Source organism: Etheostoma cragini, chromosome 9 (genome assembly GCF_013103735.1).
Source record: "Etheostoma cragini isolate CJK2018 chromosome 9, CSU_Ecrag_1.0, whole genome shotgun sequence".
Taxonomy (NCBI): Eukaryota; Metazoa; Chordata; class Actinopteri; order Perciformes; family Percidae; genus Etheostoma; species Etheostoma cragini.
Window position 1 is genome coordinate 27,733,399 of NC_048415.1, and position 12,425 is coordinate 27,745,823.

A 12,425-nucleotide genomic window follows, 5' to 3' on the forward strand; every position below is an offset into this window, starting at 1 on the left:
CCCCCCCCACATTCCACCTTGCCCTCCTGCTCCACCAGGAACACATTGTGCATAGCCACTCCCGGAACCTCAATTGTCCAATCCTGCTGTAGTTCAACACCACGTCTCCTTAAGTCCTCTAATAGTTCCTCATTTATGTCATCAACACATCCACGATTCATGGAAATGTTGGGAAAAACACAACCAGTCACAAAGAATGCTGCGACTTTATGAGGACTGTACTGTAAAATGTCTCCTGACCTATCCAAACACCTGGAATGCATTTTCAGGAATATTTTTCCTTGTATGGTTTGCAAAAATCGAAAATGCTGCGTCCGTATAGATGAGAGAAGCAAAGTTTATGCACTGTGTGCAAACTCTGCATTACGGCCAACCGTGGGCTTGAAAAAATAGCATCTGAGTAACGCATCTTTCCCTGGTCTGTAGTGGAATTGTTTTCTGAAACTGCAAAATAGCACCAGGGAACGTTTGCGCCTGAACCCCACTCCTCTTTTTAGCTGAACGGCCCCCGGGAGCACAATTTCATGCGTCAGTGTACAAAGTAAATTGTGCTGGGTGCAAGATAGGTCTCTACGTCTCCAGGAACTTTACAGAACAATCACATGTTTATTAAGCCAGGATCTACCTTCCTCTCCAAGCACTCATGTAATTAAGCTCCATGTGTTCTCTTTTCTGGCGTTCTGTGATGTTCTGTGAAGTTCTGGGATGTCGTACTATGTTTTCTACCTCAGAGATGACTCTCTAATTGTCCGTGGTGTTGTAGAGTAGGGGGGACAAATAGTCTCCTCCAGAACTCAGCACAGACATGACCGCTTGAAAGTAGGGGTAATTATCTCCCTGTTCATAACAAAGTGTTGACTCGAACCATACCTTAACCCGTTTATTTATCGTAACCACGATATTTGTTCTAGTTCTAGACATCCATGTATGTGAATTTTGAGAGTGTTGAAGTCAGTATTGTTCACATGTCTGATTAGCTGTTTAATGGCAGTGGGCATTTAATTAGCCAATTAAAGCTAACTTTTAAATGCAATTAAATCTGTAGTCCTTTACCACGTTTTCTTGTTAGCTGCCCTATTAGTTTTTAGATGTGTAGAAGAGGGAAAGAAACCATTGAGCAGTGGTTCAAAGCAACACTTTACCTGACCTTAAAACCCCAAATTAGTCATTATCAGCTGCTTCTTGAGGCGATGAAAAAACACTGAACACCGGCTGTTGGTGGCCATGTTAAAGGGGAGTTTTACAATATTATGCATTTAAAGAAAGAAAAGTTTTTCTTGAGAGTGTTTTTACAAAGGAATTAATGAAAGCACTTTGGGCAGTGCAGAGTTGTGAGGTCACTACCACCCAGCTAGTGGATAATTGGTCCGTGTGTGTGTTTGTGTGTGTGTTGTGTTAGCAGCAGAGGAGCTATTGGCTCTCAACATCACCTGGATGCTGTTTCAACCACATCTAAAATTATGTATATTTGTGTGCATATGTGTGTCTGTGTGTGTGTTTGTGTGTGTGTGTGCGCGCGCATGCATGAGTGTGTTTGTTTACTAAGGCTGGACTACTAGCAGGGCAAAAGGAACAATTGCCCTAGGGCCGCAGACCTGCATGCCTAGTTGTATGTTCACTATAAAAAGTCTTTTTTTCTACAAACAAGTCCATGCATGTGCACATACATGTAGTGCACATGTGTTGACTGGCTACATGTGGATCCTATTGGCTGAGTTATACACTGGAGAGAAGAAAGTCATTTATTAGCTGTTAGCACTCCTTCAGTAACATCACCCACCCACCTGCACACTCTGAAAATCCAAACACAAACACAAGCTGGCCAAGAGCAATTGAATAGTTTCATTCTTCAACTAGAGGTGACGAGTAACAACTTTCTTTTGGCTTCAGGAAAACAGTTGTAACTATAACAGGGCTTGATGGGAGGAATCCTCCTTAAAGTGCCCATATTCTGCTCAATTTCAGGTTCATAACTATATTTTGGGGTTGTACCAGAATAGGTTTATATGGTTTCATTTAAAAAAAACACAATATCTTTGTTGTACTGCACAATGCTGCAGATTCTGTTTCACTCTGTTTTAGCTACAGAGTGAGAAATCTCACTTCTATACTATCTTTATATGGAGTTGTAAATGCTCAGTAGCTAGGTAAGATCACATCAGCTAGATAACTTTTTCTCCAACTTTGGTCAGTCCAAGGCAGGATTAGCTGGGAGACTTCTTCTAGACGAGGGCCACTTGTGGAATACCTGCAGAACAGGGACAGGAAGTAGTTCTTTTGGAGATTATGGGGATCTAGTGTGTGATCTAGTGTGTGTTGTAGCAGTGTTTTTGCCAGTATACTAAGCTAGCCTGCTACGGTTAGCCACCTCGTCTTGGCTATTGACGTAGAAAGCTGTGCAGATTTTGAACAGCTCACCTTTAGACTGACGGCAGAGTACATTTAAAAACCGTATCTCACTCAAAACAGCACAGATAGTTTTTTCACTCACTATGACCATTACTAGCCTACTGTCATTACTAAACATGATAAAATATGAACAATAATGTTGCCCTCAGTGGGCTTATTTACTAGCTACCTAAGGAAACTTAGAGCACATAGACGGTACCTTAGAAGAACCTTACTTGAGTCATGTTGACTCATTTTACATACAGATTAGTTTAGGGAGAGGGATCACAGGGTTAGTTAACATTAACTGTTCCTAGACAACGGAATTGGTTTTGCGTTTTTTCCCACATGACACTGTTGACAACAACAACACAACAACACTGGGTTTTTTAAATTACAGTGGATACCCACAACCCCCCTGACTGCTGAGAAATGTAAGAGAAACACAAGACAAAATAAGAGTGTCCTTGCAAAACAAAAAATGGCAAAATACAGTTTTTTTCTCGATTATACCATTTTTGTGATCATTGGGAGCCAAAATCAAAATTCAAGTAATTGCACAGCCCTAGGTTTGCTCGGGGGACATGTAACTTAATTCTGAGTCAAGTCTGAAGGACGAGTCTTGAGGACGAGTCTCAGGTCAAGTCTGAAGTCACCGTGTGTGCGGCCTAAGTGCGACTCGAGTTCGAATCTCAAACTTGAGTCCCCATCTCTGGGACAGACACATCCAGTATATATACACAAATGGTTTCTGAGCCTGGTTTTAATTGTACCAGGCAAACCTGCGGAGTTGGAGAGCAGCAGGGAAGAGTGTCCAGAGGCTGTTAGGAGAGGTGATTACACGGTTGAGTTGACATTTTCTGGAGCTGAACCTCAGTTGGAAGCATTTGGGTAAACTCTTCACATCCTAGAAAATCTCTTGCCCTCTTTCTCTCTACTTCTCTCCCACCCTTTCTATCCCTCTCTCTTTCCAAAGATGCCAAAGCCACAGGATTGCTGTTGGGATGGCCTGCCAGAAACCCAGGCTCCCTTTTTATTGAGGGACAGGAATTGCAGAGTGAGTGCTTACAATGTAAGGGTGTCTTTTTGGCAAAGAGAAGAAAAGAATGTCGAGAAAAGAGGCAAAGGGGAAAGACGGAATGGGGATTTGACAGAATGAGGAGCTATCAAACAAACAGATGAAGACAGAGGCAGCCAGAGATTGCTAGGGCCGCAGTATTTTCATGCTAAACCACAAACTCAGTCACACTCTAACATGTCTCCTTAAACTGTGCCAGCTGTCCAAATAGTCTGTCCAGGCTACAGAACAGGTTTGCCAATGTACTCCCACTTTGAATTCCCTGTTGTACCAACATTGTCCACACTGCTTTCCAGCATTCTCAGACCCAGAATATTTATATTTTATACCACACATTACTGAAGCATTCCTGTGCCGGATTCTTCAGTCCAACCTTTTTAGAGGCTCATTCATGCCATAATTTATGACATTGAAAATGTGAATGTCTGTTTTCTGCAGACTGGAACCAAGCCAGCCTTGCTGAATCAAAAGTACAGCTTCAACAGAGTACTGTAAAATAGTTTGCCCCTGAAAACCAAATCAAACACTAAATCCAGCCAAAAAATAAGTTGGTTTCCACCACTTTCACAGTTTTAGACACATTTGTGGTGTAAGGAGAAGCTGAGCTCTCGCTGTTACTGGCAATTCCCCAATTATTGTCTATAAACAATAAATGAGGTGAGGGATTCTCCTTTCTTCTACTTGTTTTTGCATTTTGTCCCACAAAACATTGACTGAATTGACTGAACATTGAATGAATAAATAAATGAAGAAATTTATTTCAGACATATCACCAGAAAACAAAAAAAACACCCAAAAAAGTATAAATTAGTTCACAAATACGTTAAATAACAATAAAAGTATATACATTAACAACAGTAACTAGCAAAGACATGCCCAAAAAGATATAGGAAGTATACACTTATGTAATCATATCCCTTCTCCACAGCTCAGTTATTACATAATGTTATCAACTAACTTCCCTTCCTGACCCTGTGTTGTTCCCTCCCATCTAACGAAACACAATTCAGTGTAATATATGTACAATTTATTAATTTTATAATCTAGTTAATGTGTGTTAAAATATGTGTTTAGGGGATTTGGTCAGGACCGTATACTGTATATACAGTATATATAAAATTGGCAATAAAAGAGAAATAAATAAATGTTTGGTAACACTTTCCTTGACGTTTTATACATAAGAGTGATGAAGACACTGTCACATCACACCCTCATACACATGACACAGTCATGACGCATGAACCCTGACCCTAACAATAACCATACGTTGTCATGATTAAACCGACTGACACTTATAAAATTGGCAATAAAGTGTCATGTATTAACCGTTTATGGCTTTTTTATAATGTGTTATGACATGTTCATGACAGTGTCATGTCACTGTTATGTAGAAAACTTCAAGTAAAGTGTAACCACATGTTTTTCCTTAAAATACAGAATGCATAAGTATACACCCCCCTATGTTTAATTTCCATAGAGGCAGGCAGGTGTTTATTTTTAAAGGCCAATTATTTCATGGATCAGGATACTATACATCCTGATTAAGTTCCCTTGGCCTTTGGAATTAAAATAGACCCCCCCCCACATCATACCAATAGGGGTTTGTATCTATTACAATACATTATTCATTCACAAGAAAAAATTGGTGTCCTTAAAGTTTGGATTTTTCCTATTTAAAAAAAGAAATTAAAGCGTTAAGAAAATTTACCAAAATATGTTTTTTTATTCCTCTTTTTAGTCAACTTCAGCAAGGGAGCGTAAACTTATGCAAGCAACTGTGCATGTACATACATACGTACAGCTACAGACACTTTTTTTTCTTCTCACTTTCTCTCTCCCTCTGTCCAAAGATATTCTATCACCCAAATGCAGTTCTGATGGAGTATATGGACCCTTTACTAACTTTAAGTTTTCAGCAAGAGCTAACATTATTTTGTTAAAGTATTAAGTCTTACTATGTATTTGTGAGTATGGTAAGGAAAATACAGTGTGTGTGTGTGAATTTTAGGGGGGAGGGGTTGGTTGTGGGTGAAAGTTTCCCTTACCTTTATCTTACTGGGATCAATGGTAGTTTTTTTTTTCCAGTGCAAAGCATTTTTAAAGGCCACACACAGACACATACAGTACACTCACAAGGTGTGCTCTTTTCCCATATAAAAAAAGGAAAAGCCATGAATGTGCACACACACACACACACACACACACACACACACACACACACACCATACGCTCATCACCTTAAATACTTAAGGTAAAGGGTGTTTATGCAGGCTGTCCAGTATCATCTTCTGTTGTACTGGACAGTGTAACCTCACCTACTGTGGGCTATATATAGCCCTGTCTGATAACTTTGAAGATCCGCACCTCTAAATCTGAGGCCATGGTTCTCAGCAAGAAACCGATGGAGTGCCTTCTTCAGGTAGGGAATGAGTTCTTACCCCAAGTAAAGTGAGTTTAAATACCTTTGGGTCTTGTTAGTGAGTGAGGGGACCATGGAGCAGGAGATTGGTCGGAGAATCGGAGCAGCGGGTGCGGTATAACATCCAGTTTATTGCACCATTGTGACGAAAAGAGAGCTGAGCCAGAAGGCAAAGCTCTCAATCTACCAGTCAGTGTTCGTTCCACTCTATCTCTTAGAGATAGGGTGAGAAGCTCAGTTTTCTGAGAGGACCTTGGAGTAGAGCCGCTGCTCCTTTGCGTCAAAAGGAGCCAGTTGAGGTGGTTCTGCCCGAACCACCTCCTCTGGTAAGGATGCCTCCTGGTCGCCTTCGTAGGGAGGTGTCCCAGGCACGTCCAGCTGGGAGGAGGTCGCGAGACTATATCTCCAACCTGGCCTGGGAACGCCTTGGGATTCTACAGTAGGAGCTGGTTGATGTGGCTCGGGAAAGGGAAGTTTGGGGTTCCCTGCTGGAGCTGCTGCACCTGGATAAGCGGATGAAGATGGGTGGATGGATGGATGATATCTTTGTGATTGTCACACTCCTGCCTTTTACATTAGTCATTAACCTCAATGCTTTAGAGAGACTTCATTTTGCATCTAACTTTTTGTTAAATCATTGACCCATTTCTGTCCTAGTGCAGCTCTGCTCTGATGACGTCTTTGGCTGGAACGAGCCATTTACGACCAGTTCATTATAAAGACAGTTTGGTCAACCTGACTTGGAACACTTAATCCAGGAAGTCTCACAAAAAAAGTAAGAGAGGTTTAGGATGAGAATAGAAAACTCTTCTTGGATGAGGCCCGTTGTTTTAACAGCATATTGGCAATTGTTGAAGTCTTTCACATTTGCTGTTGTAATACAGAGTCTTCTGGCAAATGAAGTGATATTTGGAATAAATAAATGAAGCACCAGGTAGTAACTAAATTTAGAGATGCTTACAAGGATGAAATAAGACGAAAATGCCAGCTACACAAAAAACAAATCGAGCAACAATCCAGAGAAAAGATGTCACTACACTCTGAGAAATATATCCTCAAAATAACAGAAAATGTTTTGTCAGCTCATTACCCAGACTTTGCCCTGTAATAAAAAAACGGCAATTCTGTGTGTACCTACATTTAAAATAAAAGTTAACAAAAACTTTAAAAAATTACAAAAAACAACGCCAAATACCAAAAAAAAGCAACAAAACATCGGAGAAGGCATCAAAAAGTCAGAAAGCGCGAAAAAAACGTTACTTTAATCTACCAAAATTCGTCGGAGCAGAAAGCATGCAATTCCAAATATAAAAAAACTAAAATACAACTGTGAATCTAGTTTAATGGACAATTTCTGTTAAAAAATATGCAGTCATACAACTGTTAATACCCATATATTTGTACCCGGAGTGTACCGATGCTAGCTGTGATGTGACCATCATCAGTGATCATTTCAGATGAAGATTTGAAAGCCTTTCTTTCCTCCTTGGGCTTGTATAAAAGCCGTGTTTTTCACTTTGACTGGTGGTGAGCTTGTGGTCGGGTGCTGATCTCACTCAGGGCGGCTGGCTCCACAGTGTGTATTCACACTCCGCTAGTATGATTTTGGTTTAGAGGAACAGAGGAAGGCCCTGTGTGTGTGTGTGTGTTTGTGTGTGTGTGTGCACATGTGCATTCAGGTATTACACTGCAAATTTCTGCACACATTTCAGATAATTTGTGTGTATGTGGTATGCAAGACCATGTGCAGGTTTAATTAACATCGCTGCAGCAGGATGTGTGGTCTACAAACCACATGAGGTTTCATCACACTCCTCTTCTCTCGGCTAATTCTGGTTGACACCTATGCTCTGCAACACACACCACACACAGATGTAAGTGCGATAATCCACCAATAGTTACACAGAAGAAGGAAAAAGACTAAACATTTCCTGAACAAACACTTACGTTTTGCAATGTTAGATGAGTTGGCCCAGCGGAGTAATATGCCCAGAGTTTAGCCTAGAAGCAGGGGGAAGCTGTTAGCCTTCACAATGTCAGGCACATGTCAGTGGAATCACAGCTGTAAGTTAACAAGCAACCATAATAGACACCATGCTTTATTTTCCGCTATCTGGCCTACATTGGGGTGGTGTGTGATGGTTGCCACCGTTTTCTGTTTTTGTTTTCACAGGAAGAGAGCTGGAGCGAGCTGATACAGATTATATATGGGATTCTGTCAGACATTGTGGAATATGATGATTATTTCAACCTTAAAGTTACTTAAATGGGAATTTTAGGGGAATTGGATGTTAGAATTGAACACTTTTGCATTTAGATGTGATCGGATGACACATATTGCAAACCATTTCATCTGAATCATACTAAGGCCTTACATCTCATTCTATAGAGGAAAAGCTCAAGCTCTCCATAACAGTGGTCTGTAACTTTTTTAGGGCGAAGATCCCTTTGCTAAAAGACAGACGATGTTGAGTTGCACATGAAACTGGGGCAGATGAATGAAAATGAATAGATGGATGGATATTCGTATTTATACATCATGTTTTATTGTTAAACGTACAGTGAATCATGTGCTCGTGGATGGCTACCATACCAACATTAAGGCTATCATCAAATTTATTTTACTCACAAATAGGCTGCTTTATCTTTGCTTCATATTAAATGTATAATTTCAGACATATTTAAATTTTGGGGAGAAAAGAAACCCCCAAAACATGTTCCCTAACATCACTGTAAGAGCAGCAAGAGGCGACTGCATTGTCCCGTTAAGGAGAAGTGCATTTACTGTAGTCAAACTGCTTTTTCAGTTAGGGCTACTCATGGGTGGAACTCCATCCCAAGTTACATAAGACATTTTAAAACATGTGGCTTTTTAAGCTCAACTTAAAGACGTCGCTAACAAGTAGTCAGCACTGTCAGAATTAATTCAGGCACTTGCTTGCTGCCATCTTGTCTCTACTGCTCTGCCTGTGTGATTGTTTCACTATTGTATGGTATTGTTACTGTCCCAACAATGTTGTTTTTGTGCATGTCCATGTGATAGTCATAAAGATCCTTTCTTTTTGTTACTAGTTTGTAATCATGTGTTGCAAATGAGACTCAGGAATATTATATTGACTGGAAAATGTGACCATTTCCTATTTTAAATGTAAGTATTAAAATGTTTTCTATTGGGATTTTTGCCATCTATTTCTGTATGTTATGCTTTTTAGTTTTTAGAAATGTAGACTTGTTTCGCAGCAGCCCTTTCTTGGTTATGATAGGTCTCTCTAGGGCTCTCTAGGGTTTCTTTCAAGTTGATTGCCCTGAGAGATGTCATTTGAAACATCTGTTCTACTTATTAATGTCAGTCAGGAGACTGTGGGATTTTATGCTTTTTAATTATCAGCCCGTAAGTTACGACTTCAAGTTACGATTCACAAACTTAGTAGCGTTCCAGGCAAAGTCACCACAAACCCTTCTAGCTAGCGTTAGCGTTAGCTAGCGGCTACCTAACGTTGACGTTTGCTACCGCTAGCTAATACTAGCGATTTCTAGTCTGCAACATATTTTGGGCTTCATTTAATAAACATAACCTGTAGTAGTACACAATCGTGTGTGTTTTGTTTTGATTACAATGTGTGGAATTACTTTACGTTGTCTATTTACAATATTTCTCACGGCATCAGGGGTCGCCATTGTTGTTCATGTGTGTGACGTCAAAACTGTAACTGGTACAACTTAACCGTACTGCACTTTCACGGCAGTGTTGCCAGATTTTGCGAGACAAATACGCAACCAGGCCTGTGAAAACAAGCCCAAAATAAGCAACTTTTTACGGAGCCCCCTTAAAATCCTGAAAGAGAAAAATAAATAAAACAGTGCGCACGGTTTTACAATCCATGTGGACAGATTGGGAAACTGTACACACTGTAGGTTAGAGTTTATTTATTTTCTCCCCCTGAGCTCAGGACAATCACCAAAGGAGGGAGTTAAACCACCTTTTAACACAATTTAACATTAGAAAACTGAAGGGATATCAAATATAGACACTTTTTCACAGTGATTTTGAGTTTTTCCCCACGACGGGTTGAATCCATTCTTTTACTCCTTTCTCTTTCTCCCAGTCTTTGTTATATTTCTTCCCGTATTTCGCCCACTTTATCCCGGGCATTTATTCCTCCAAAAACTCTCCCATAGTCTACTCACCATTAGTCGCTCCTCGCGCTTTTTCCTAACCAGAAAACAACAGACAGTCCTGCTCTGAATCTGATTGGCTAGTACTCTTTGCCATCTGGGTCAGAGCCAATTAGAGGTAGGAAGTGGGCGGGAAATAACGCTGCTGTCTATTGTGTTTATGACTTTACAAAAAAACAAGCCCAAAGTTGCTTATAATAAGCAGACTTGGCAACACTGTTTCACGGGTAGAAGGTTGTGAAAACACGAGTTACGGGTTGCCTGGAACGCAGCATTATTCTGCAGGTAATTTCGTGTTGAAGTTGAAATAAATTAAGTAATGGAGTCACTTAGTACCAGGTATCTTTTTGATAAGTCTACTGTGCAACACACAGGCTGCTATTTGCCCATCTTGTTGCCCAAAATGTCACTTTACATATCACAATTTTAAATGAAATTTTGGCAGATCTTGTCCGTATTGTTTCGACATTGAGAAAAGTGGCTGTGGAGCAGTTCTGCTAAAAGCCACACCAAGGCCAGTTCAAGTTCAGCTGAGCTCTTTTCATTCTCAGTGTGGTTCAGCATGCTAAAAGAAATGTAGCACTGAGAGTTCACAGACATCCCCCTAACAGATATTTAAAGTGTAATTGAGTGTTTGGTGGATTCAAAACTGTAACTCAAGGGCACAGGTTAGGAAACCTTAAATATTATAGTGGTTAGAGGACTAGAGAGAGAGAGAGAGAGAGAGAGAGAGAGAGAGAGAGCGCAAGGGAGAGAGAGAGAGAGAGACATAGAGAGAGACAGAGAGAGAGAGAGAGAGAGAGAGAGAGAGAGAGAGAGAGAGAGAGAGGGAGAAAAAGAGCGCTGTGAATAGGGATTTTGCCAGGGTGGTCTTTTCCCCTGCAGTCCAAACACAGTAGACAGAATTGGTTAAAGACATACCAACTGCTGCTGGGTGGCTCCAGGTCTCACACAGACACACACACACACACACACACACACACACACACACACACACACACACATACACACGCGCAAAAACACACAGTCGTGTCTGGCTATCTTTGTGGGGACCAGTCATTGACATAATGCATTCCCTAGCATAATGCGTACCCTAACCTTAACCATCAAACCTAAATGCCTAACCTTAACCCTCACCCTAACCCTAACCACAACCTAACTCTAACCCTACTCCTAAAACCAAGTCTTATTCCTCAAAAAGCCCTTTAACGTCAAGGCGACCAGCATTTTGTCCCCACAAAGCTGTCAGGTTCCCATAAGTATACTGTATTCACAGTTTTTGGTCCCCACAAATGTAGCTAAACTGACCCAAACACACATACACACACACACACACACATACATTTTTTTTTTCTTTTTAGAACATTGCACACACGTGTGCCCAAACAGAATAATGTTAATATCACTACAAACTTACAGATACTCTTAACACAATACGGTAATTATCTGGTTTTGGTTTTGTGCCGTGGAACTTTAAGGCTAGCTGAGGGGCAGCAGGGCACTGCTGCATGGTAAGTCACCAGACGCTGAAAATACCAGTTTGATCGGTCTTTGTTTATCTAAGTTGGGACAGAAAGGAAAGCAGTGATGTCTGTGATGCTTGTGTGTCTTGGAGGCACCACATCGTTGTGGCATGAGGTGGTTGTATGTCTGTGTTTGTTGACTCTGCACAGAAACAAGACAAGAAAGGTAAGGGAATGTCGTGGTGCCTGGTGCCTCTGTGTCTTGGAGGCTCCATGTAGCTGTCTATCTGTATACTCTGAGATAAGGTGTCTTTATTCTGGGATTCATCATTGTAGGGCTCAAGGTATGATATCTGAAAAACTACTGGGTAATTTGACCAAAACTGGATACAGACTGTGATACCTTTTTCCATTCAAAAGTGCACTCACAAAATGGATGAAATTTATCGGTACTCTACATTGCTGTTGAACTTTAGACTATCCCTACGCCAATAAAAGAAGCCGTCCATGCAAAAATGCAGTCTGGAACCATGGCTAATGAACAGAAGTCAGGAAGTTTGGTAGTCTCTAACAAAAACAATTAGCAAAACCGTTCTACAGTTGCAATGAATGCCAATTGAACCAACTCTTTCTTTCCAACTCATAACTATTAATGCCTGACATCCAATGCCACAACTGTTGGTGATTTAAAGGAGACCTAGTATATTCTGTTTTCAGGTTTATACTTCTACTTGACCATGTTTACATGCTTTAATGTTCAAAAAACACTTTAATTTTGTCATACTGCCAATGGCATCTGCACTCTGCTCCGGTTGGGGAGAGTTCTCTCTTGGTTATGCTTTGATAAAGCTTATAGTTAGGGCATATAATTGAATATTGTAAGGGAGTGAGGAGTTGCAGC